Below are 27,958 nucleotides of genomic sequence, written 5' to 3' on the forward strand. Positions count from 1 at the left end.
AAAAAATCCAGACGTGGATTTCAGATTAAATCTGCGCCGAACCAAACCCTGGGCACTCAGCTGTTGCGGCCTTCTCCTTGCTGCCACCACCCTCCTCCATCTGAACCGCATCGTCAAATGATGCTGCGGACGTCACCAACGTGACGGTGCGTGGAGTTGTTTTGCAATGGAAATGCAATGTCATGACGTAATTTCATGCTGCGATGTTGCGCTGCCATGGCAACGAGACGCCAAGTGACGTCACTTGACGCTTCAGTTCAGAAGAATGAGGAGGGCGGCAGGTAAGGAGGCGGCTAATTTACTTCCCATCGGCCCCGATAGGCCCGAGAGCACGGCAGAAGTATAGAGGGGTGGACATTTTTGCCGCCCCCGGCCTATTGGAAAATCCGCCACTGCGCGAAACGTATCTTATGGCAGATTCTGAGGAATCATTTTTAGTGCCAAATCCACCTTCGGATTCAAGGGTGTGGAATGGATTTTGGCAAAATCTGTGACAGAAATTCGCAGAACGGATTACGACTGGTTCTCCCATCTGTAGACTCAGCATTAATTAGATCTAGAGATTTAGCAAATTCGCATAGTCAATTAGGCATATGAGCAATGCGCATCGATGTGCTGACCAATTGAATTATTGAGGGGTGCCACATCAACTCATCTATCACCCCAGGGAATATACTTTGTGTATGTGACCCCCACTTTGTGTTACTAAAGGTATACAAGGGGTTAATGTCTGGTGGGTTGTGGCAATGCAATGACATTTCAAATAATGTTACAACCTAACCAACTGAAGATTTAGCCCCACCCCCATTCTAACACGAGTTACAAACGCTCCCTGTACGTGAACATCGGAAATGAGACTGTAAGTTAATACAGGGCAACATATCATAGCTTAATTAGCCAATACTGACGTTAGATATACATTGCCTTAACTAAAATATATAAAATACAGAAACACCAAGAACATTTACACAGGGATTGGGGTAATTTGCACAATGTTAAGCTTTAAACAACTTTTAATACATGTAAAACCTTCATATTAATTTGTGGATAAACAGTCAGAACCAAGACAGAAACTGGGAACATATTTCTCCAACACCAATATTTCAGTGGAATTTATCCCATCCAAGAAGTTGAGTCATACAACTCATTATTTACATATACAAACGTGCATTAATACCCCTTTTAGACCTAAAACTGCCAGGATAACTTAGAAGTTAAATTATAGGGTATGTATTATTTATGTTTACTTCTAGCTTATGTTACAGAATAATGTTAAGTCTTATATTATTTATTTCTATTTTACATACACCGGATATACAGTATCTACCCATCACGGCACCATAGATAATAACAGTCTGAGAGCAAACAGCATGGGGAAGGAACAAAGAAGTAATATTTACTTCTGGAAGCATCTATAATTCTTTTCCTCATTCAAACCCTTTGAGGAAACTGTATCTAGTTAAATTATCAAATATAATTCTTTTGTTCACTTAACAACAACACCTGGCATTGGTAAAACTTTGTTTCACCATCCCTGGGGTGCATATATTAGTGAATATATTGTACTTAGTGTTCGTGTGTGTGTGTGTGTGTGTGTGTGTGTGTGTGTGTGTGTGTGTGTGTGTGTGTGTGTGTGTGTGTGTGTGTGTGTGTGTGTGTGTGTGTGTGTGTGTGTGTGTGTGTGTGTGTGTGTGTGTGTGTTCGTGTGTGTGTGTGTGTAAGTGAATCAATTGGAGTATGTGTGGTTATATGAAAAGATAAAGAGGATGTTGAAAAGGAAAGATAAGCTACATATAAGTGACATTGGAGAAGAGAGGAGGTAAGAAAGGAAATGTATGTACAGTATGTATATTTTTATTAATATAGTGCTATCCAGGTACATATCACTTCCTAGCAGTGATACATGTGACATAATAATATAACACATAATGGAAATAAGTGCTTCGGACATGAAAGTAACAATAGGAAAGAGAGTCCCTTCTCCCGAAGAGCTTACAATCTAAGTAAATAAATGAAAGGGGAGCCAAGAAGATACGAGCATGGATGAAGAATGGCTAGAGGGGCAATGGATGAGAGGCTAAAGGGGCAAAGGGAGAGAGTGAAGGGAGGGCTCACTGGAGGGATGGGGGCAGAGCAAGGTCTTGTTCCCTTCCCCCATCTGATAAACAAATAGGAGGAAGCCCTTGTCTTTAAGGCATCTGTCAGGGGGATACAACTGGAAAAGCCCTGGAGAGGAGGGTTGCCCGGCCGGCTCCAAAAGTCGGACACTGAATTCTGGTGTCGGTCAGTTGGGATCTACACACAAACGTCTCCCCTGCTTGACAACCAAGGCCACAGTCAAGACTTCAATCTTTGTCTGTGAGCGTTAGTTACAGCGTCTACGGACTATTTCTGCTTGCAGTGGCATTGATGGAAAGTAAGAAACTTGCCAATAAATGTGACTCAGATTCTTAGACATTGCGATTTCCTAAAATTCCTTCCAATTATAGCTATACAGCAGGTACTGTCTCTGTCTTTAGACTCCTGTACACAATAAGTCCACACTTATGGCACTTATGTCTGCCCATGTGGGAAAACTGTTGGCTCAATTAACTATCCCCTGCAAACCGGCTTATATATATTTAGAAAGAGAGAGTTGTGTTTTGGAGCACTCACGGTATCAGGTAATTAGCTCCTGGGTGCACAGCAAAGCGCAGGAAGGAGGAAGGCCAGCTCTCACAGCACTTGTTCAAAGTGAAAAGACATTTTATTGAAAATAACCAATGTTTCGGTCCTCAATTGGAACCGTTGTCAAGATAAATGAGAATAAAAACACTGACATCACGTCTCCCCCACACTCTCCCCCCCCCCCATGAAGTGAATGGTGAGAAAGTACAAAAAGGAATGCTAGGTAACTATGCAGTCAATGTTACTGCAGCTGCAATGATTTAGCATCATGTGTATCTCACACATGCAGGAAATTGTACGCTAGCGGCTAGCATATCACGTTAATGGTGTAACACTGTGTGACTCAACTGTTTCAATTCTTCTCTTTCATCATTCTACGCACTATGAGTGAACTGTAGCGCGCATGCATTGTATTGTTAATGGTGGCCGCCATGTAGTTGGTACAGCATGTTAAGTCACTTGTCTGTACATCTGGAGTATGCACATGTGCACAGAGACAAAGCAGAAGAACATCTTCTACACATGCACTTTGTGTTGTCAGTGACGGAAACCAAATACAAGATTGTATAGAACTGTTCAGTGTATCAGGGAGTGCAAGACTTGAACCCATGACCTCTGCAAAGCAGGGCAGTAGCTATGGCAGGGAGCTGTATCAGCTTCTAGATAGCTCCACTGCCTCAATTTGCTTCTGAGCTCTGCTGCTCCGCATACACATCTTACAGATAAAACTCATTGATGCACCCCCTGACTTCCTACATAAACCAGCAACTTCCTGTTTCCTGATCAATGTGCCCCTGCATTGCATCCAGCATTGCTGTGTGATCCATCTGACCTTTTTGCTACCGCACCATCTGCCTGCCCTGACCCCAACCTCCCTGACTACGCTTTTGTTCTCCGCCTGCCATGACCCTAGTCTGCCTGATGACCCTATTGCCTGTGGTCTGCTCTGACCTTTGCTTCTGCCTCATCCTTTGAACTGTGTTATCTTATCCTGCCCTTCAATTATTCTGACACACATACCGTCTATGGCCACGCTCAGAGCTAAGGGCTCAGTCCTGCCTACTACAGCCATCAGGATCCAGATTCAGTTCATGAGCACAAAATCATCATGCATAACAAATTGATCTGGGCAAAACATGGATTCCCCCTGAGCAAATAAAGCCATCGCCAAACTGGTAAGTGTCCTTCAGACATTCCAAGCACAAGTGAAGATGCTTCAGACCGACTGGATGGATCACGGATGGGTTGACCAGAGTGGATCCACTAACAGAGCTCCATCCATTTATCAAGCTCTGCTTGAAGGTAGAGCGACACCTCCAGACACAAAGTCAGCAATGATTGAACACTGGGCATATTGCTAACCCTCACAATGATCCAAGACACTCCTTTCTTCCTCAAAAATTGAGCCAATGCTGATCGAGACATCTCAGCAAGGAGGAAAGATCTCACTGGCCAATCTGTGAGGATTCGCTCTGCAGTCAAGATGGCTGACAGATCAGGACACTCTCGCCCCAACTAAGATGGCCACCAAACCAGGAAGTCAGCCTCTCTGACTGATTGTCAGCACCTGCTACAGGGATTTAAATAGCAGCCAGTTGCTTTCAGCTAGTGCACGTGCAAAGTATTGCTATACTGGGTGTGTTTCCTTGCTGTTCTTGTCTGCGATCTCTACCTTGCACTTGCGTGCCTCAACCTCGGAACTGTGACCTGACTATCTCTGCCTTGTACTCTGTTTGCTTCGACGCTGGAAATGGGCCAACCATTCTTGCTTGCCTCAACCCCGGAACCAGAATTGACCACTCTTGCCTGCCTTGACCCAGAACCAGACATCACTACCCGTTAATGTCTAGGCCTCTGATCCCAGGCCAAAGTCGGTGTATCACTCCCTACCATGGCCCTGAAGACAGCAATGTTATACATTACACAGACCATGCAATGGACCACGCAGAAGTAGTGAATTACGTGACTTGGAAGGCACAGCTCCTGGGGGCCCACACCACTCGCCCAGCTACATTGAACCAGAAGGTGGATACCATCACCTCTATGCTACAGACGCTTTGCGGTCAATTAAGTGCATCTAGGTCAGTTCTGGACCCTCCCACGTCCACTCCTTAGTCATGCATGTGGTCCTAAAGGAACCCAGGATTCCTACCCCAGTCCATTATGGAGGTCTTCCCTCGGCCTGTATATGGTTCCTGAACAAGTGCAAAGTCCAGTTTCACATGCAACCTTCATCCTTCTCCACACATCGCTCTTACGGATGAGGCTCTGGCATAGGCTTCACCCCTTTATGAAATAATTTCTCCCTTGCTGGATGACTCTGTCACCTTCATGCAGACCTCATGGATGATCTTTGACACTCCCTGTCGTTTGGCATCTGCACTCCTGCAAATCCAGCAAAGCTCCCGCCCCATAGGTCAATATGCCATAGAGTTTAGGACTCAACAGAGACAGATTGGAACGAAGGAGCATTAAAGTCTACCTTCTATCAAGGAATAGGGGAGAGAATGAAGAACGATCTAACCTACAGGGATATCAACTGCTGATCTAGAGGACCTGATCTCCCTTTGCAATTCCCTCGATCGTCGTATGAGAGATAGACATCAGGAGCGAGAGCACTGTCGCCAGCTCCAACCTGTCCTGTTGAACCCTGTGAGTAAGTCTGAGGAGGAAGTGAGGGAGCCTATCTGGTTGGGCAGTATTCACCTGTACAGGATTGTGCCCCTACTGTGGCCACATGGCATGGTCTTATTCAAATAAGTTGGGCATATGCACAATCACTTCCCCACCTTCCAGTGGGCTGATGATTTCCGTCCGTCTATGTTGGCAGTACCACTCTATCTCAACTGAGGCCTTCGTGGTTTTGGGAGCTGCCGGTATATTCATGGATCAGGCATTTGCCAGTCGGGCCAGTATTCCCCTCCCAAAGAAGTAATTACTATTTCAACTATTTATGACAGTCTATTGAAATCTGGAATAATTTCACATGAGACAATTCAACTCAAGGCCATGGTCGGAGTTCTGCAACATGAATTCTTCCAGCTAGACATTATCCATTCCCCAGCCATTGATGTTGTTCTCGGGCTATATGCTCATGATCCTCGGATTGACTAGACCTCAGGATGGATAGTAGCCTGGAGATCATCTAGCGGAGACTCTTTGCCTAGAAGAGCAAGAAGGATTGATTTGTCTGCCAGCCTGATACTCTGATCTCAGTCGAGCCTTCGATAAATGAAAGGCGGAGGAGCTACCACCTCACCGTCCCTTTGATTGGGCTATCGACGTGCTCCCTGGCAAGATTCCTCCACACAGATGCACATATCCTCTATCCGAGCCGGAAACTAAGGCCACGAGGACATACATAGAGGAGAATCTAAAGCATGGATTCATACACAAGTCCAGTTAACCTGCTGGTTCAGGCTTGTTCTTTGTAGCCAAGAAGGATGGAATCTTGAGGCCATGTATTGATTACAAGGTTTTGAACAGGATCACCATCAAAAAACGATATCCACTTCCCCTAATCACAGAACTCCATATATCATCTCAGCTCGAGGTCTAGAAATGGATTCTGCCAAGGTTTCTGCTGTGATGGACTGTCCCCTGCCCAAGGGATTAAAGTCTATCCAGAGGTTTCTCGGATTTTTGAATTACTATAGATGCTTTAATCGGGAATTTTTATAAAATCGTCACACTCATCAAGGCCATGACCAAGAAACAGGCGGATCATGTGAACTGGTCTCCAGAAGCACAGGCAGCTTTTCTGAAGCTTAAGAAGCTTGGTTCATCTGTTCCTATCCTGAAGCAAACACACAAAAGAAAAAGGACTCAGCTGGTAGCTGAGCAGTGGCTCTTGTCACGGCGAGCTCTGCATATACCTCAGCACTAAATATATAATTATATGAGTTAATGTTGCGATTGTGGCTAGTGGTTCCGGACACCACATAGACTTAAACCCAATCTAGTGAGAGGAGCTCGACCTAGCAGGACAACTTACAGAGCCTGCAACTGATACACTGATCAGATGCATTTGTAACCACTGCCTGATCACACAAACGGTATGTGGTTCCTATGCAATACTGATCTCATATATCCTGATATTAATCAAGGATCTTTTTAAGTGTCTATCCTACAATAACCAGGGGTACATTAGGCTGATCTGTTTAAGCATAGTCACCTCCAAATAGTGAAGACTTTACCACTAGATATCACTTTTTTCTGCAGCAGACTGACAATTGATTTAACTAATTCAGCTGCATTAAGGAGGAGGGAATATTTCTTTTCAACTTTGATAATAGCCCTCCAACATTACAATAAGGAGGGATTACTTAGTGCTAATATATGACCCCATATACATTGTATATGGTGATACAGGTCTGTGTGTCAAGCTTTTTAACTATATAGTTATTTAGCACATATCTCATCACACCCTGATTACAGCAGGCTTCTGACTGGGATATACGGTCATTTTTATTCTCATTTATGTACACCCCTTTACACCCAGAGGTACGCAATGGAGACCATTTAAAGTGAAACTAAAATTAGGCTTTATTGCGCCTGTCCCTTTAACACAGCAAAACATATGAAAATAAGCCAATCAAAAAACCTACTCCGCTTTGGAGAATATCTACACATGTAGTTCAGCCCTCTCTAACTGGGTGGTTAGCTAAGCTATTTACCAGCCCCAAATATATAAACATACATACAGATATATAACAGTCCCATAAGAAAGTCTTATCTGTTTCTTGTAGCTGTAGGGGAAGCCTCTCTGCTCTCCTGGGCCAGCACCTTTGTGTGCTTAGGCACTGTCTGTCCAGGAATAGAGTTCTGGTCCACTTGTCAGTATACAGCCCAGTCCTTCTGCAGCTCAAGACTTCTGTTCCTCTGGTCAGTCCAGTGTGGGCTAAGGAAAAATCAGTCTGTCCTTCCTAGGTTCAGCCCCCAATTGTGAGACTCAGGAATCCTCTTCCTGTGTCTCAGAACAGGCTTTTTCTGACAGAGTTCTGATTAGGCAGGTGGGGTTGGTTGATTGCAGGTGTGCAATTAACCAGCACACTGCTGGATTAGAGGCACATTTCTTAACAGGGGTAAGTCTGTGTTACAATGCAGTTAAAGGAGTTTCCCGACACATCAGAGCTGGCAGATATCTGCACTAAAGAAGTGTTTTGTTTGCACAGTCTGCCAACACAAATCGTCTCGAATAGAGGGCCACAATTTCTAAATAGGGTTTAGAAGGTGTTCTAAAGGCATTTGGGAATCAATCTCCATTTCTCCTCGTCATACAGATGCAACTGTCGATTTTGGCCCAGATTCTGAGGAATTCCATGAACATGTCGGGGAAAATCCTCAGCATAGTCCATAGATGCTGTAATGGCCCATCAGATTAACAAAGCGGGGGTCCCTGCATTTGAATGGGACTCGTGCTGTGTGAATTCTACTGGGCTGCGAGTCCCATCCAAACTCAGGAACCCCCGCTGTGTTAATCCAGTGGGCCATTACAGCGTCTATGGGCTATGCTTCAGAGTGTTTGCGAGATGCTTGTGAATTTTCCTCACACGCTGGCTCAAAACCGACAGTTGCGTCTGTACCATCCTCAGTTAAACGGTCAAACTGAGTACACCAATCAATCCCTGGAACAGTATCTGAGGTGCTATGTTAATCAGCAGCAAAACGATTGAGCAGAACTTCTACAATTGGTAGAGTTTGCCAGCAATTCCTTGTCACACGATTCCTTGGGCTTTTCTCCCTTTTTCGTTGCATTGGGTTACCATCCTCATACCTTTCCTCATCATTCCTCAGTGGTAGGTGTTCCAGCGGCTGACACCCCAACAGAGAAACTGCTTGATCTTTGGAAGGGGATCCAGCCTACTCTTCATTGGGCTATGGAGAGACAGAAAAGATTGGCTAACAAATCAAGGCCATCGCATCCTTATGTCATCAGGGACAAAGTATGGCTGTCGACTCAGAACATTCGGTTAAGCCAAACTTCGACCAAATATGGACCACGCTTTATTGGTTCTTACAGGATCAGTTGAAAAGTGAATGAGGTTGCTTTTAAACTGTAGCTTCCTCCTTCCATGAAGATTCCATCAACCTTCCTAGTATCACTCCTAAAGCCTGTCTTGAGGAATATTTTTTCTATTTCTTCACCACCCTAACCCGGTAGCCATTGATGGTCAACTGGAGAATGAGGTACAGCAGTTATTAGACTCACATATATCCACAGGGTCTCTGCAGTATCTGGTGGACTGGGAGGGGAACAACAAGCAGAATCCAAACAAGAACTGGAGCACAGCCTCACCAATGTAACATGGGACACAGGAATTACTTTCAAAGATTAATTGGGTTAAAAGAACATAGGGACAAAGTCCTGACAAAAACTCTGACATGTTTAACACTCAAGGCACTTTATCTTTGATAAAACGCCTTGTCCCTGTGTCCCATGTTGCATTGGTGAGGCTGTGTTCCAGTTCCTGTTTGGATTCTGCTTGCTGTTTAATTACCTGGTGGCACGCCATTCTGGAGACGCTGCAAAGGTCTGCATATACCTACTCTGACGCCTCCCTCCGTCACCTGTGGAGTGAGGCTGCATGCTTAATTGAGGGGCTGTACGGCTTGTGAACAATGTTCACAGAGGGAGTGCATCTTCATTCACTTTGCGGTTAGGAGCGCTGCTATGAGCTAGCCCGCACGACTGGGGATTAAATCTTTCCTTGGAGTGACCGCACGGTGATCCCCTTCCCTGCTACTGCAGTGGCTTTTGGCCCTTGGGATCCTCTGAGCGAAGTTTTCGTGCTGACGCAAGGTTTTGGATTCTTGGAAGTTGTCAGAGACTTACCTGTGGTCCGTGAGTAGCAAACTACAACAGTCTTGTGCTGAATGAGATCAGCAATTTGTTAGTTAAGCCACATTATATCTATTTCTATAGAGACATTGCTTTATATGTATACACTCATATCCAATGGCCTGCACTCCTATCTTGAGACACAGGTGACGACCTCATTTAGATCTATTTATCTGTTCTACAGCGCCTCCAGTGATACACCTTTTTAGTTTTTTTGGAGCACCGGATTAATGTGCTTTGTATAGTTCATTACCTTCTATGGGGGAGGGGAACAATCCTGAAGAGAGGAGTTGGGTAAAGGCTCAGGATGTTCACACCTCTACCCTGGTTTATCTGATAACCAGGTTCTGGTCGCCCAGAGGTCGCCCCTGAAAGTAGAGGAGGGGTACTGTGAGGATTCTCTCTTCTGCCAAGACAGACCAGGATGCCTTCACCCCAACTAAGATGGCCACTAAACCAGGAACTCAGTCTCTCTCTGACTCTGATTGTAAGCACCTGCTACAGGGTGTTAAATAGCAGCCAGTTGCTCTCAGCCAGTGCCCGTGCAAAGTATTGCTATACTGGCTGTGCTTTTTTGCTATTGTTCTTGTCTGCGATCTCTGCCTTGTACTTGGCCTGCGTCGACCTCGGAACTGTTACCTGACCATCCCTGCCTTGTACTCTCCCTGTCTTAACCTGCTTCCTGCCTCAACCCCGGATCCGGACATCCCTACCCGTGCATTTCTAGGACTCTGATCCCAGGCAGAGGTCGGTGTATCACTCCCTACCTCTGCCCTGCAGGTTCATATCCTAAATTGCAGACTGCAATATTACACAATCTTTGTCTATATTCTGAACTTGCAGAACACTGTCTCTACCTGCCCTAACAGGCCCAAAGTTCAAAGATTGTTGGAAAATAGAAACTTGAATCAATGGAGGGAATTTGTGCTGGGCAATATAAGAAAATTCCCTATGCAGCCTGATCACATTAATCGCATCCAGTCCCGCTCGTCATGTCAGTTCCACTTACGCTACAAAAGGGAGATGTGCAGATCCCTGTCCTGCATATACAGTTGGGCCTCGATCATATGGCAGGTTCTGTTCCATGGCACTGCCGCAAAGTGAAAAGCACCAAAAAGCCAGCGATTTTCCGCGTCTCCTACCCTTCTGCGCATGCGCAAACTCAGTCACCCCCTTCTGCGCATGCGCAGACATGGCAGCCCCCTTCTCAGTACCACCATATTGACAGATCGCCGAGAAGAGAAACGCAGAGAAGCGGGGCCCTACTGTACTCGACTCCAGAGCACCTGGAAACTTCATTGACATCAAATTTGTTCAAAGCAAAGGACTGTCAGCTCGCCACAAGAACTGTCCCCTATCTCCCCTAACTCCCCTCTCATCTGTTCGGTTACCAAGTAGACTGTGCCACTAATGGTGTCAACAATTCAGGGTTATAAAGAGACTTAAACTTTTGACCTGGTCCGTACACTGCATTTTCAAGTAATTCTGTGTTTTCCGTGGCTATTGCTGCATAATCCACAGATCACTTTGCCTACCAGACATGTCTAATTTCTGTCATGTTTCTGCTCACAATTCTGCCTTGCCAATAGATACACTTCTAAGCAGCAATGCACTAAGTCCATGAAGACCAAGGTAAAATATGGCATAGGGATGGTCACAGCCATGACCTGTATCCCTCGGGCCTATCGAAATTACTGGGACATGTTTGATAAGAAAAAGGCCAGTCTTTCTCATTCATAAACCTATCAACTCTTGCCAGTAGCTGAAATTCTGATCGGTCGCGTTTATTCTGTCTGAGCCTGAATTTAAGGTACTGCAGGTGTACATCAGGGACAATATGGGGAAAGGATGCATCTGTCATTCCACCTCTCTCTGGAGGAAGCTCCCATCTTCTTTATTGGGAAGGAGGATGAGTCGCTTCGCCCATGGGTTGACTACTGAGCCCTGTAGAATCACAATGGGAAATAGATACACTTTGCTGTCCCTACCAATCAAGATGGCGACCCAGTCAACAGGATTAACATGCCATCACAGGGTTATAAAAAGACTTCTAACCCTGCTAATGTATCTGTGGGTTTTCCTTGTGTTTCTGTGTGACTCGTGTGCCTGGTCAAGGAACAATGACTAAGAGGGCAACATACAATGAGACATAGGGCTAGCCTGTGTGGCGTTTGGTGAAGTGCTTAAAGACATTGGTGAGTTGGGGAAGGGTGAGCCAGTCAGCTTGGAGAAAACATACTCCAAAAGTGGAGAATTGTTATCTCTCCGGTAGTGAGTTGTCTACCCCTGCGGAATGTATGAAGCTCAAATCGGGAACCTGGGCCTGGGTCTTAGCCCCGTCAGCTCGGTTCCCATTCGTCAGGTCGAATTTCCCAAGCTCCACCCCTATGGGCTATCCTTATTGACTCAATGGAGGAAAGGTTTCCACTGATTGGTTGGCACCCGGTTCTCAATGTTTCCAAATGGAGGCCATAAAACTATAGAAGCAGGTACCAACCAGGAATCCAATATTGTACGTGGTTGGTCTCAGTGTCCCAGAAACCAATGGTAACGTGAACTGTGCGGACTCGGGGCGGCCATCCCTTGTTACTGGGATAGTCTGGAATAGATAGAGCAAGGCGACATTCAGGGTAAAATAACTTTGATAGTGCCCTGCACCTTGCGAGCTAGTAGTCCTCCGTAATGGCCGTTTGTTGCTCTGTATTACAGTGTATACCGTGTTGCTCCCTGTAGTCTATTTCATTTTTATGTTCTATGTGATTTGCGATCTCGTATAGTCTGGTGATCCCCTCCCTCTAATCGTGACACACTTTGCCGTTAATCCTGTAGCTCCTTGAACAACTTCGTTCAGCCAAAGTATTCTGTAAATTGGATCTTGGAGAGGCATACAATCTATTATGGATACGTCCAAGGGACATCGGTAAGACGGCCTTTCAAACCAGGAAGGGTAATTTCTAACACCTTGTTATGCCATTTGGGTTATGCAATGCCCCTGCCACGTTTCAACGTTTTGTGAGCGATGTGTTCCTAGACCTGCTGGATCCGTTTGTTCTCATCTATCTTGATGATATTCTCACCTTTTCTGAGTACCTGGAGAAATTAATATTTACATATTCATGTAAAGGAAATTCAGAAGGAAATATTTGAGGGAGAGACCGTAACTTGTAATGCCGCGGTTCATTTCCGGGGGTCCCTTTGTTTCAAATAAGGTTATATATATATACACCAGCTTCACTTTGTATAAGTCCGTGGCTCTAGCACTTATGTAAGGTCCTGGAGGTAAGGTAAAGTGGGCTTACCTCCTGCTTGAGCCTCCAATTCAATAGTGCAATTGATGGCAGTGGCTGCAATGTATGCGGCGTCCTGCTCGTGACGGCGGTAAGGATCTCCCGCAGCCCCCTCGATCGTGTGCCTCCTGGACGGCAGTATTGGAGTAAATAGTGAAAAAGACAAATCCAGAGCAGCAACGAAGCCGACAGTGTCAAAAATCAAATGGTGCCCAGGTTTGTGAAAAATGATAAAAACGACTTTATTTGGACATACATAGGACGGCAGTCTCCAAGAAAAATCTCCCACGCGTTCCATGCCTACGTGGCGCCTTCTCAAGCAGTCGATTGGGCCGTTTTTGGACGAAATGTTCCATTGATTTTAATGGAGAATTTTCACTGTAAGCAGCCCGGTCGGTCGCTTCAGCTGAATAAGTCGCTAACTGTTCCACTTTTACTGCAGGGATATTTGTTTTTGCAAACATCCCTCCATTTCTCTTTTCTAGGCATAAATATTGAATAAATCTTTCTGAAATACGTCCGATTAATTTTCCTTCGAATGTGTAACAAATTAAGACTTTTTTGGCTTTATTTCCAGCACTGTAACATACTTTTTTTAAGTCACTTTCCACCACTAGAAATGAGATACATTTGTTGGGCGACGAGGTTAACACAACCTACGACAAATCTACAGGAGCGCAGTATCATGACTTATGAAAACTCATAGCGCTATATTTTCTTATGATTGTGGTTTTCTATGTTTCTGCTCCGGGGACCCCCTGCTTCCCGAGATCCTTACCTCTGTAGGGGGCGCCGATATCTCTCTGGACTTTAAATGTCCAGGTCACGCTGGCCAATTGGAAGATGTAACGGCTTCTTGTTAGCCCACGTGACCTTTAAATGCCACCATTTAGTTAGGCACACAAGTTCCCTGGCTGCAGAGATACCGGCAACCCTACAGAGGTAAGTACCTCTGGAAGCAGGGTGTCCCCGGAGATGAAATTAATGGGGTTAAGGTCCGGAGACCCCATGCTTCAATCCTAGAACAAAACAACAACAAATGATTCAGCGCCTGGTGCTTTAGTACTTTAACAGGTTTAGAATTTTCTAAATTCAAGGACGGGATCATTACTTTTTTCAAGTCTGTGAGGTCACATGGTACTCTAGCGCTCTTCAGAATTCTATTAATAAAGGAAACTGCAGCACTGGAGAATCTGTATAATATACTCTGTGGCTGACTCAGTTCTTGCATAGGGTTTAACAGATGATCCATGCTGCGCTAACCCTTTGCTCCCAGAAAGCTTTGCAAAGCTATGAATTGCCGGCTCCTCTAATAAAGTCTGGATTAATACACCTGAAGCAATTTCAACTTCTATATTTAATATCTTATAATAACAATTGCAACTAGTGGGATATGTCCTTAACCCCAACACGACTACATTTGCCTCCAAATTTAAATAACGATAAATAAATATAGATAGACTGCAGAAAAACAGAGACATAGACAGACATATACAAATGTATGTTAGATACTGTAGATACTGTAGACACTGTACAAACACGGTCAAAAACCTAACTTCTAACTCTTTAGTGAAAACGGTTGTTGCCTAAAATAGAATGCAACATGTATAGTACTATACTAAGCCATGACGCATTAAGGAAATACAGGCATTCATGGATTATGGTCATTGGAGGTTTAATGGTGAAGCTATTATCTTGGGCCCAGAAGATCTGTTAGGCTATTTAACCTAAATTAACGTTATGTTAATCTTTATGCACGTCTACTATAGAGAATAACTTAATGGTAACCTTGAAATAATGTATGGTTACATTTTGCCGGCCATTAGTCCTAATGATATGGAATAGTGGTGTCCCCCTAACATTGCATCTCCAGTGTGTGAATGGGAGAGAGCAGCTGTTTTTTTGTTTGTTTTTAAGACTCTAGCACTGATATATACCAATCATGTTCATTGTATGTATATCTTTATTTATATAGTGCCATGCATGTACATACAGTAGTGCTTCACAACAGTAATACATATTACAATAATTTGACACATAATGGGACTAAGCGCTTCAGACATAAAAGTAACATTCAGAAAAGGAGTCCCTGCCCTGTAGAGCTTACAATCTAAGTGGTGAATAGGGAGAACTTACTGAGACATAAGGAGGGTGTTCTCTCTGGCACCTTGTCTCTCTGTGTATATGAGATGTATATTTTCCAATGGAGCTACCCATATGCTTGGTTAAATAGGGGTGTTTTAAGATGGAGGGAACCAGGCTGTCTTAGCGTCAGAGGGCTGGACGTGGTATCAAAGCCAGTCAGGATACTGATAATCTTCCCCGTTCGCTGAGAGCGCCGGTCTGGCTAACCGGCAGCTCTCGCGGGACTGGTGAGACCCACAGTGCACCTGGGATCCGCTTACCTCAAGCAGGGTGGCCGATTGGTGCTCAAACTAGAATGGAGCACAGAGAGTGGACCTAGGAGACGGGGGCCACACAGTTTTTACCATCGGGGGACACGGGAGGATACGTGCGAAGCCCATACTGGGATTTTAAGTGTAAGTGTTACAGATATTATATTACATTTTCATGTGAACTAAATATCTAATAGAGTTCTTCCTCTGCACTCTTTCTTTTTTATCTATTGTGCCTATTTGCCCCGTTGGATCATGGGAGAGGATTGGAGCAGCAGGAAACTCTTAGTCCAGGAAGAAGCAGGAAGCCATCCATCAGCGCATTCATCACCAAACTTTCTTTGTGTTTGAAGATAGGACTTAAAGGTGAAGAGAGACAAGGTGCAGTCAGATATTGAGGGGAAGGACATTCCACAGGTGTGGGGCAGTGAGTGAAAAAGGTTTTAGGTGGAAGAGGGAATTAGATACGAAAGGGGTAGAGAGAAGACATCCTTGAGCAGAATGCAAGTGATGGGCAAATGTATAGAGAAAGGGATAGAGACAGAGATATAGATGGGAGTAATGCCACATTTCGGTAAGAGGTATATAAAAAGGAAGGCAAAGTAAGGCAGTGCTAATTTAACCTGATGTTAAACCTATGCTAATGTTTTTGCATACAATTACTTTGTGGATGCCCATTAAACTCAGGCAAAGGGGCGTCCGTCACTAACTTTGGTGACCGAACATTATTTGCTTAGTGCATCTGGCCCTTAGTGCGATCACCAGCAATACATTCAATACACTGCATTCCCAAACAATGAGAACACACACCTTACTGCCCCCAACCCTGCCAGCGTGTCCTTACTGCCCCCACCCTGCCAGTGTGTCCTTACTGCCCCCACCCTGCCAGCGTGTCCTTACTGCCCCCAACCCTGCCAGCGTGTCCTTACTGCCCCCCACCCTGCCAGTGTGTCCTTACTGCCCCCACCCTGCCAGCATGTCCTTACTGCCCCCAACCCTGCCAGCGTGTCAGTACTGCCCCCCACCCTGCCAGCGTGTCCTTACTGCCCCCACCCTGCCAGCGTGTCCTTACTGCCCCCCACCCTGCCAGCGTGTCCTTACTGCCCCCCACCCTGCCAGCGTGTCCTTACTGCCCCCCACCCTGCCAGCATGTCCTTACTGCCCCCCACCCTGCCAGCATGTCCTTACTGCCCCCCACCCTGCCAGCGTGTCCTTACTGCCCCCCACCCTGCCAGCATGTCCTTACTGCCCCCCACCCTGCCAGCGTGTCCTTACTGCCCCCACCCTGCCAGCGTGTCCTTACTGCCCCCCACCCTGCCAGCGTGTCCTTACTGCCCCCCACCCTGCCAGCGTGTCCTTACTGCCCCCACCCTGCCAGCGTGTCCTTACTGCCCCCACCCTGCCAGTATGTCCTTACTGCCCCCAACCCTGCCAGCGTGTCCTTACTGCCCCCCACCCTGCCAGCGTGTCCTTACTGCCCCCCACCCTGCCAGCGTGTCCTTACTGCCCCCCACCCTACCAGCGTGTCCTTACTGCCCCCCACCCTGCCAGCGTGTCCTTACTGCCCCCCACCCTGCCAGCATGTCCTTACTGCCCCCAACCCTGCCAGCGTGTCCTTACTGCCCCCCACCCTGCCAGCGTGTCCTTACTGCCCCCACCCTGCCAGCATGTCCTTACTGCCCCACACCCTGCCAGCGTGTCCTTACTGCCCCCCACCCTGCCAGCGTGTCCTTACTGCCCCCCACCCTGCCAGCATGTCCTTACTGCCCCCCACCCTGCCAACGTGTCCTTACTGCCCCCCACCCTGCCAGTGTGTCCTTACTGCCCCCCACCCTGCCAGTGTGTCCTTACTGCCCCCCACCCTGCCAGCGTGTCCTTACTGCCCCCCACCCTGCCAGCGTGTCCTTACTGCCCCCCACCCTGCCAGCGTGTCCTTACTGCCCCCACCCTGCCAGCGTGTGCTTACTGCCCCCCAACCTGCCAGCGGGTCCTTACTGCCCCCCACCCTGCCAGCGTGTCCTTACTGCCCCCACCCTGCCAGCGTGTGCTTACTGCCCCCCAACCTGCCAGCGGGTCCTTACTGCCCCCAACCCTGCCAGCGTGTCCTTACTAACCCCCCACCCTGCCAGCATGTCCTTACTGCCCCCCACCCTGCCAGCGTGTCCTTACTGCCCCCACCCTGCCAGCGTGTGCTTACTGCCCCCCACCCTGCTAGCGTGTCCTTACTGCCCCCACCCTGCCAGCGTGTGCTTACTGCCCCCCACCCTTCCAGCGTGTCCTTACTGCCCCCACCCTGCCAGCGTGTCCTTACTGCCCCCCACCTTGCCAGTGTGTCCTTACTGCCCCCCACCCTGCCAGCGTGTCCTTACTGCCCCCCACCCTGCCAGCGTGTCCTTACTGCCCCCCACCCTGCCAGCGTGTCCATACTGCCCCCCACCCTGCCAGCGTGTCCTTACTGCCCCCCAAGCTGCCAGTGTGTCCTTACTGCCCCCCACCCTGCCAGCGTGTCCTTACTGCCCCCCACCCTGCCAGCATGTCCTTACTGCCCCCCAACCTGCCAGCGTGTCCTTACTGCCCCCCACCCTGCCAGCGTGTCCTTACTGCCCCCCAACCTGCCAGCGTGTCCTTACTGCCCCCCAACCTGCCAGCGTGTCCTTACTGCCCCCCACCCTGCCAGCGTGTCCTTACTGCCCTCCACCCTGCCAGTGTGTCCTTACTGCCCCCCACCCTGCCAGCGTGTCTTTACTGCCCCCCACCCTGCCAGCGTGTCCTTACTGCCCCCCACCCTGCCAGCGTGTCCTTACTGCCCCCACCCTGCCAGCGTGTGCTTACTGCCCCCCAACCTGCCAGCGGGTCCTTACTGCCCCCCACCCTGCCAGCGTGTCCTTACTGCCCCCACCCTGCCAGCGTGTGCTTACTGCCCCCAAATCTGCCAGCGGGTCCTTACTGCCCCCCACCCTGCCAGCGTGTCCTTACTAACCCCCCACCCTGCCAGCGTGTCCTTACTGCCCCCCACCCTGCCAGCGTGTCCTTACTGCCCCCCACCCTGCCAGCGTGTGCTTACTGCCCCCCACCCTGCTAGCGTGTCCTTACTGCCCCCACCCTGCCAGCGTGTGCTTACTGCCCCCCACCCTTCCAGCGTGTCCTTACTGCCCCCACCCTGCCAGCGTGTCCTTACTGCCCCCCACCCTGCCAGTGTGTCCTTACTGCCCCCCACACTGCCAGCGTGTCCTTACTGCCCCCCACCCTGCCAGCGTGTCCTTACTGCCCCCCACCCTGCCAGTGTGTCCATACTGCCCCCCACCCTGCCAGCGTGTCCTTACTGCCCCCCAAGCTGCCAGTGTGTCCTTACTGCCCCCCACCCTGCCAGCGTGTCCTTACTGCCCCCCACCCTGCCAGCATGTCCTTACTGCCCCCCAACCTGCCAGCGTATCCTTACTGCCCCCCACCCTGCCAGCGTGTCCTTACTGCCCCCCAACCTGCCAGCGTGTCCTTACTGCCCCCCAACCTGCCAGCGTGTCCTTACTGCCCCCCACCCTGCCAGCGTGTCCTTACTGCCCTCCACCCTGCCAGTGTGTCCTTACTGCCCCCCACCCTGCCAGCGGGTCCTTACTGCCCCCCACCCTGCCAGCGTGTCCTTACTGCCCCCCCACCCTGCCAGCGTGTCCTTACTGCCCCCCACCCTGCCAGCGGGTCCTTACTGCCCCCCTCTAACCTGCCAGCGTGTCCTTACTGCCCCCCACCCTGCCAGCATGTCCTTACTGCCCCCACCCTGCCAGCGTGTCCTTACTGCCCCCCACCCTGCCAGCGTGTCCTTACTGCCCCCCACCCTGCCAGCGTGTGCTTACTGCCCCCCACCCTGCCAGCGTGTCCTTACTGTCCCCCACCCTGCCAGCGTGTCCTTACTGCCCCCACCCTGCCAGCGTGTCCTTACTGCCCCCCACCCTGACAGCGTGTCCTTACTGCCCCCCACCCTGCCAGCATGTCCTTACTGCCCCCCACCCTGCCAGCGTGTCCTTACTGTCCCCCACCCTGCCAGCATGTCCTTACTGCCCCCCCACCCTGCCCCAGCGTGTCCTTAATGTCCCCCACCCTGCCCCAGCGTGTCCTTACTGCCCCCCACCCTGCCAGCATATCCTTACTGCCCCCCACCCTGCCAGCGTGTCCTTACTGCCCTCCACCCTGCCAGCATGTCCTTACTGCCCCCCACCCTGCCAGCGGGTCCTTACTGCCCCCCACCCTGCCAGCGTGTCTTTACTGCCCCCCACTCTGCCAGCGTGTCCTTACTGCCCCTCCACCCTGCCAGCGTGTCCTTACTGCCCCCCACCCTGCCAGCGTGTGCTTACTGCCCCCCTCTAACCTGCCAGCGTGTCCTTACTGCCCCCCACCCTGCCAGCATGTCCTTACTGCCCCCCACCCTGCCAGCGTGTCCTTACTTCCCCCCACCCTGCCAGCGTGTCCTTACTGCCCCCACCCTGCCAGCGTGTCCTTACTGCCCCCCACCCTGCCAGCATGTCCTTACTGCCCCCCACCCTGCCAGCGTGTCCTTACTTCCCCCTCACCCTGCCAGCGTGTCCTTACTGCCCCCCACCCTGCCAGCGTGTCCTTACTGCTCCCCACCCTGCCAGCATGTCCTTACTGCCCCCCACCCCAGCAGCATGTCCTTACTGCCCCCCACCCCAGCAGCATATCCTTACTGCCCCCCACCCTGCCAGCGTGTCCTTACTGCCCCCAACCCTGCCAGTGTATCCTTACTGCCCCCACCCTGCCAGCGTGTCCTTACTGCCCCCCACCCTGCCAGCGTGTCCTTACTGCCCCCAACCCTGCCAGCGTGTCCTTACTGCCCCCAACCCTGCCAGCGTGTCCTTACTGCCCCCCACCCTGCCAGCGTGTCCTTACTGCCCCCACCCTGCCAGCGTGTCCTTACTGCCCCCAACCCTGCCAGCGTGTCCTTACTATCCCCCACCCTGCCAGCGTGTCCTTACTATCCCTCACCCTGCCAGCATGTCCTTACTGCCCCCCTCTAACCTGCCAGCGTGTCCTTACTGCCCCCCACCCTGTCAGCATGTCCTTACTGCCCCCCTCTAACCTGCCAGCGTGTCCTTACTGCCCCCCACCCTGCCAGCGTGTCCTTACTGCCCCCCACCCTGCCAGCATGTCCTTACTGCCCCCCACCCTGCCAGCATGTCCTTACTGTCCCCCACCCTGCCAGCATGTGCTTACTGCCCCCCCCCACCCTGCCAGCATGTCCCTACTGCCCCCCACCCTGCCAGCGTGTCCTTACTGCCCCCCACCCTGCCAGCATGTGCTTACTGCCCCCCCCACCCTGCCAGCATGTCCCTACTGCCCCCCACCCTGCCAGCATGTCCTTACTGCCCCCCACCCTGCCAGCATGTCCTTACTGTCCCCCACCCTGCCAGCGTGTCCTTACTGCCCCCCACCCTGCCAGCGTGTCCTTACTGCCCCCCACCCTGCCAGCATGTCCTTACTGCCCCCCACCCTGCCAGCATGTCCTTACTGCCCCCCACCCTGCCTGCGTGTCCTTACTAACCCCCACCCTGCCAGCGTGTCCTTACTGCCCCCACCCTGCCAGCATGTCCTTACTGCCCCCCACCCTGCCAGCGTATCCTTACTGCCCCCAACCCTGCCAACGTGTCCTTACTGCCCCCCCCACCCTGCCAGCGTGTCCTTACTGCCCCCCACCCTGCCAGCGTGTCCTTATTGCCCCCCACCCTGCCAGCATGTCTTTACTGCCCCCAACCCTGGCAGCATGTCCTTACTGCCCTCCACCCTGCCAGTGTGTCCTTACTGCCCCCACCCTGCCAGCGTGTCCTTACTGCCCCCCACCCTGCCAGCGTGTCCTTACTATCCCCCACCCTGCCAGCATGTCCTTACTGCCCCCCTCTAACCTGCCAGCGTGTCCTTACTGCCCCCCACCCTGCCAGCGTGTCCTTACTGCCCCCCACCCTGCCAGCATGTCCTTACTGCCCCCCACCCTGCCAGCGTGTCCTTACTGCCCCCCACCCTGCCAGCATATCCTTACTGCCCCCCACCCTGCCAGCGTGTCCTTACTGCCCCCCACCCTGCCAGCGTGTCCTTACTGCCCCCCACCCTGCCAGTGTGTCCTTACTGCCCCCCACCCTGCCAGCGTGTCCTTACTGCCCCCCACGCTGCCAGCGTATCCTTACTGCCCCCCACCCTGCCAGCGTGTCCTTACTAACCCCCCACCCTGCCAGCGTGTCCTTACTGCCCCCCACCCTGCCAGCGTATCCTTACTGCCCCCAACCCTGCCAACGTGTCCTTACTGCCCCCCCCACCCTGCCAGCGTGTCCTTACTGCCCCCCACCCTGCCAGCGTGTCCTTATTGCCCCCCACCCTGCCAGCATGTCTTTACTGCCCCCAACCCTGCCAGCGTGTCCTTACTGCCCCCCACCCTGCCAGTGTGTCCTTACTGCCCCCACCCTGCCAGCGTGTCCTTACTGCCCCCCACCCTGCCAGTGTGTCCTTACTGCCCCCACCCTGCCAGCGTGTCCTTACTGCCACCAACCCTGCCAGCATGTCCTTACTGCCCTCCACCCTGCCAGTGTGTCCTTACTGCCCCCACCCTGCCAGCGTATCCTTACTGCCCCCAACCCTGCCAACGTGTCCTTACTGCCCCCCACCACCCTGCCAGCGTGTCCTTACTGCCCCCCACCCTGCCAGCGTGTGCTTACTGCCCCCCCCACCCTGCCAGCGTGTCCTTACTGCCCCCCACCCTGCCAGCATGTCCTTACTGCCCCCCACCCTGCCAGCGTGTGCTTACTGCCCCCCCCCCACCCTGCCAGCGTGTCCTTACTGCCCCCCACCCTGCCAGCGTGTCCTTACTGCCCCCCACCCTGCCAGCGTGGGCTTACTGCCCCCCCCACCCTGCCAGCGTGTCCTTACTGCCCCTCACCCTGCCAGCATGTCCTTACTGCCCCCCACCCTGCCAGCGTGTGCTTACTGCCGCCCCCCTCACCCTGCCAGCGTGTCTTTACTGCCCCCCACCCTGCCAACGTGTCCTTACTGCCCCCACCCTGCCAGTGTGTCCTTACTGCCCTCCACCCTGCCAGCATGTCCTTACTGCCCGCACCCTGCCAGTGTGTCCTTACTGCCCCCCACCCTGCCAGCGTGTCCTTACTGCTCCCCACCCTGCCAGCGTGTCCTTACTGCCCCCACCCTGCCAGCGTGTCCTTACTGCCCCTACCCTGCCAGTGTGTCCTTACTGCCCCCACCCTGCCAGTGTGTCCTTACTGCCCTCCACCCTGCCAGCGTGTCCTTACTGCCCCCACCCTGCCAGTGTGTCCTTACTGCTCCCCACCCTGCCAGCGTGTCCTTACTGCTCCCCACCCTGCCAGTGTGTCCTTACTGCCCCCCCCCCACCCTGCCAGCGTGTCCTTACTGCCCCCCACCCTGCCAGCGTGTCCTTACTGCCCCCCACCCTGCCAGCGTGTCCTTACTGCTCCCCACCCTGCCAGTGTGTCCTTACTGCCCCCCACCCTGCCAGCGTGTCCTTACTGCCCCCCACCCTGCCAGAATGTCCTCACTGCCCCCCACCCTGCCAGCGTGTCCTTACTGCCCCCCACCCTGCCAGCGTGTGCATATTGCCCCCCCCCCCACCCTGCCAGCATGTGCTTACTGCCGCCCACCCTGCCAGCGTGTCCTTACTGCCCCCCACCCTGCCAGTGTGTCCTTACTGCCCCCCACCCTGCCAGCGTGTCCTTACTGCCCCCCACCCTGCCAGCATGTCCTCACTGCCCCCCACCCTGCCAGCGTGTCCATACTGCTCCCCCCACCCTGTCAGCGTGTCCTTACTGCCCCCCACCCTGCCAGCGTGTCCTTACTGCTCCCCACCCTGCCAGTGTGTCCTTACTGCCCCCACCCTGCCAGCGTGTCCTTACTGCCCCCCACCCTGCCAGCGTGTCCTTACTGCTCCCCACCCTGCCAGTGTGTCCTTACTGCCCCCACCCTGCCAGCGTGTCCTTACTGCTCCCCACCCTGCCAGCATGTCCTTACTGCCCCCCCCACCCTGCCAGCGTGTCCTTACTGCCCCCCACCCTGCCAGCGTGTCCTTACTGCCCCCCACCCTGCCAGCGTGTCCTTACTGCTCCCCACCCTGCCAGCGTGTCCTTACTGCCCCCCACCCTGCCAGCATGTCCTTACTGCCCCCCACCCTGCCAGCGTGTCCTTACTGCTCCCCACCCTGCCAGTGTGTCCTTACTACCCCCCACCCTGCCAGCGTGTCCCTACTGCCCCCCACCCTGCCAGCATGTCCTCACTGCCCCCCACCCTGCCAGCGTGTCCTTACTGCCCCCCACCCTGCCAGCGTGTGCTTATTGCCCCCCCCACCCTGCCAGCGTGTCCTTACTGACCCCCACCCTGCCAGCGTGTCCTTACTGCCCTCCACCCTGCCAGCGTGTGCTTACTGCCCCCCACCCTGCCAGCGTGTCCTTACTGCCCCCCACCCTGCCAGCGTGTCCTTACTGCCCCCCACCCTGCCAGCGTGTCCTTACTGCCCCTCCCACCCTGCCAGCGTGTCGTTACTGCCCCCCACCCTGCCAGCATGTGCTTACTGCCCCCCTTTTACCCTGCCAGCATGTCCTTACTGCCCCCCACCCTGCCAGCATGTCCTTACTGCCCCCCACCTTGCCAGCGTGTCCTTACTGCCCCCCACCCACCCAGCGTGTGCTTACTGCCCCCCCCCACCCTGCCAGCGTATCCTTACTGCCCCAACCCTGCAGTGTGTCTTTACTGCCCCCCACCCTGCCAGCGTGTCCTTACTGCCCCCCACCCTGCCAGTGTGTCCTTACTGCCCCCACCCTGCCAACGTGTCCTTACTGCCCCCCACCCTGCCTGCGTGTCCTTACTGCCCCCAACCCTGCCAGCGTGTCCTTACTGCCCCCACCCTGCCAGCGTGTCCTTACTGCCCCCCACCCTGCCAGCGTGTCCTTTCTGCCCCCCACCCTGCCAGCGTGTCCTTATTGCCCCCCACCCTGCCAGCATATCCTTACTGCCCCCCACCCTGCCAGCGTGTCCTTACTGCCCCCCACCCTGCCAGCGTGTCCTTACTGCCCCCACCCTGCCAGCGTGTCCTTACTGCCCCCCCCCACCCTGCCAGCGTGTCCTTACTGTCCCCCACCCTGCCACCATGTCCTTACTGCCCCCCACCCTGCCAGCGTGTCCTTACTGCCCCCCCCCCACCCTGCCAGCGTGTCCTTACTGTCCCCCACCCTGCCAGCGTGTCCTTACTGCCCCCCACCCTGCCAGCGTGTCCTTACTGCCCCCCCCCCCCACCCTGCCAGCGTGTCCTTACTGTCCCCCACCCTGCCAGCGTGTCCTTACTGCCCCCCACCCTGCCAGCGTGTCCTTACTGCCCCCCACCCAACCAGCGTGTCCTTACTGCCCCCACCCTGCCAGCGTGTCCTTACTGCCCCCCACCCTGCCAGCGTGTCCTTACTGCCCCCCACCCTGCCAGCATGTCCTTACTGCCCCCCACCCTGCCAGCATGTCCTTACTGCCCCCCACCCTGCCAGCATGTCCTTACTGCCCCCCACCCTGCCAGCGTGTCCTTACTGCCCCCCACCCTGCCAGCGTGTTCTTACTGCCCCCCACCCCGCCAGCGTGTCCTTACTGCCCCCCACCCTGCCAGCATGTCCTTACTGCCCCCCACCCTGCCAGCGTGTCCTTACTGCCCCCCACCCTGCCAGCATGTGCTTACTGCCCCCCTTTTACCCTGCCAGCATGTCCTTACTGCCCCCCACCCTGCCAGCGTATCCTTACTGCCCCCCACCCTGCCAGCGTGTCCTTACTGACCCCACCCTGCCAGCGTGTCCTTACTGTCCCCCACCCTGCCAGCGTGTCCTTACTGTCCCCCACCCTGCCAGCATGTCTTTACTGCCCCCACCCTGCCAGCGTGTCCTTACTGCCCCCACCCTGCCAGTGTGTCTTTACTGCCCCCCCACCCTGCCAGCGTGTCCTTACTGCCCCCCACCCTGCCAGCGTATCCTTACTGCCCCCACCCTGCCAGCATGTCTTTACTCCCCCTCACCCTGCCAGCGTGTCCTTACTGCCCCTCACCCTGCCAGCGTGTCCTTACTGCCCCTCACCCTGCCAGCGTGTCCTTACTGCCCCCACCCTGCCAGCATGTCCTTAAGAAGATAGATGGACCCATAGCGCCCCACCGTGGCCAGCCTCTCCTCACAGATACCACCCACCACACCGGCCCCTGCAGCTACCACCAATATTTCTTTCCAACTTTATCCCCAGTCCCAGATCAATCATTAATCAGAGTTCCTGCTAGCAGAGTATTACCAGCCAAATATTCTCCAAAGCTGCGCCGATATATACAACTGAACCAAAATATCAAATGGCTCTTTTGAACAATGCTCGGATTTCGGAGTACGTACCTCCCCAGCAGGATGTCTCGATCTTCCCCACCTCATCATTGTCCAGAGACCCTGCACATGGCCCCACACAACGGCTAAGGCTAGTCCCTGACTCACTGTATGCGAGCCACTCCACCATTGTTAGTAGCCCAAGCATACAATGAGACACAGAGAGTTACACAGAAACCACACAGACACATAATAAATAAAATACACAAATCTAACTGGGGATAACTTCCCAACATGGCTTTCAGCCATTTTGTTTAGCTGAGGTGGCCATTCGGCCCCTGTACGTAGTTTGCCATCTTGACTGGTAGGGACAATGAGTGGGCTTAACCTTTAATACACTGTGCCCCGCTGCCCGTACCATCACAGGGGGAACAGAGAGGAGAGACTATCGGACAAAGTGACATGGGGAGAGAAACAGGCAGATAAGAGAGAACAGAGGGGTAGACAAACTGAATTTGTGTATGTATAGGTGCCTGTGTATGTATGTATGTATGTATGTATGTATTTGCACACACCACAGTACATACATTATATGATTGTCACATATATTACTGCTGTGAAGCACTATGTACATTAATGGTGCTATATAAATAAAGATATACATACACACATTTTTCTCTGGAATGTAGCATGTAATTGTGTCTGGGACGTTTCCTTCACCATTTGATTAAAGTGTTTAAAACCTTTGATGCTGGTTTGGGTCGGTGGGTACCGGGGGCTTTTCTCTCTCCTTTTCTCTCTTCACCCTCCCCCACTTTAGCTGTGCTGGTGTTTACCTGTGCTGCCTAGTAATCGTACAGCTGCTCCCATCTGCCCCTCCTCTGGGGGGTTGCACACCCTTTGGCGTTCTTAGGGTATATAGAGATGAGTTTTGTTGTGCTCTACATCTTCAGAAAGGTCCCTGCTGTAGGACCAAAAAGATAATTGTTAACAAACCTTTCTTTATTTTGGGAAACACACACACACACACACCTTTTATGATAGAAAGAAATAAAAGTGTGTTGGGAGCGTGGGGGGGGGGGACACCTTGGCCCTGCTCCGCCTTTCCCTATGTTCTATGGGACGAGGCTCCTTTTCAGCAACATAATGGCCTATCAACTAAATGCTGCTAAGCTTTAAATGACCTAACTCCCACCCAATTGACTGGGAGTTAAGACGAGCTAAAGCTTAGCACCCTTTAGCGAATATGGCCCTGTGTGTCTGTGATTATACTGTGTGTATCCTGTGCAGTGTGTTAATGTGTGCGTGCTCTGCATGCTGTATGTGTCATTGTCTGTGTGAGTACCAGCCTGTGTGTCTGCACTTGGGCAGTGCTTACAGAGCATCACATGCTGGGATTGGGGGTGAGTGTCACCTTTTTACCGGGATCATTCACTGAGCAAAACGAGCCAGTAAAACAAATTGTCATTTATTCCATAGAAACAGACGCACACACCGTGGATTACAAATACAGAAGAAAACACACTTACTGGAGGTCTGCGCTAAAAAAATAGACTTTCCTAGGTGAAATAGAACAGAAATCAAAGTCTTCTGACCGGGACTTGGCCCGAAATGTCCTGGAACTCAAATCGGCATGAAGTTCCTGACGCCACCGCTCTCCTTCATCCGGAGGTGCCGAAATCCCTTGACCGGGAGATAGCACCAAACGTCCTGGAACTGTTTTCGGCTTGCGATCCCAGCCGCGACCACTACCTTCTCTTCTCAGAACTTGGCCCCGAAAAGTGGGATTTTGCCTTGAAATATCTGAAGCCGGCGCGCTGCTATTTCTCCGAGAGCATCTTTTAGTCGTTTCAAATTTACCGCTGCTGTTCTGGCTGAAGCGTCCTTATAGTATTTCAGAGCTCATTCTGGAAATACGGCAGCCAATCCGAGCGTTGGTAGAATCCAACCAGCCTATCAGAGCACTGCCAGTGTATCTAAGCCGGGCAAGCGTGGATTCAGATTCAGCCAAGGGCATGCGCCAACCTTGCACCTCTGCCACCCGCAGAGTTAGGCTCCTCACAGTCTGGGCTGGGGAAAATGGTGGTCCGATGACTTCCATTCATCCCAGGATGTGAGTACTTGAGCCTAACTCCGGTACTCAAATGGCTTTCACACCTTGACAACCTCTGAGGCTTTCATGTCCGGGACCCGAGCAGACTTGATGGCACCAAGCTTGGTATCCGCATGGTCTCTCGGAACCGTGGACCTGGAAGTCCCCAGCTCATATACTGTGCACAAGCATTATACACTTTAAACATACCTGTGTAATAAAATATGCCTTACACTTTTATTCTGTGAGAATCTTTACTTTTATTCCCACTAGCCATATCCCTCACACACTGCAAACCTGGCTTAGATTAAAAAAAATCCTCA

General features: G+C 52.2%; 1 protein-coding gene and 1 long non-coding RNA gene across 3 annotated transcripts in view; one reads left to right on the forward strand and one right to left on the reverse strand.

Annotated features, from left to right (window-relative positions):
• Positions 1-27,958, reverse strand: part of NRN1L (neuritin 1 like) — a 100,654-nt gene that overhangs the window by 58,863 nt on the left and 13,833 nt on the right. The window lies entirely within an intron of this gene.
• LOC142470145 (uncharacterized) lies at positions 820-27,859 on the forward strand. Of its 2 annotated transcripts, none has more exons than XR_012789183.1 (3): positions 820-859; positions 15,467-15,572; positions 27,023-27,859. It is a non-coding gene; the product is annotated as an uncharacterized LOC142470145 (long non-coding RNA). The 2 variants fall into 2 exon arrangements; XR_012789182.1 differs by having other exon boundaries at positions 15,467-15,557.

The sequence above is a fragment of the Ascaphus truei genome, chromosome 19 (assembly GCF_040206685.1).
Source record: "Ascaphus truei isolate aAscTru1 chromosome 19, aAscTru1.hap1, whole genome shotgun sequence".
NCBI classification, from domain to species: domain Eukaryota; kingdom Metazoa; phylum Chordata; class Amphibia; order Anura; family Ascaphidae; genus Ascaphus; species Ascaphus truei.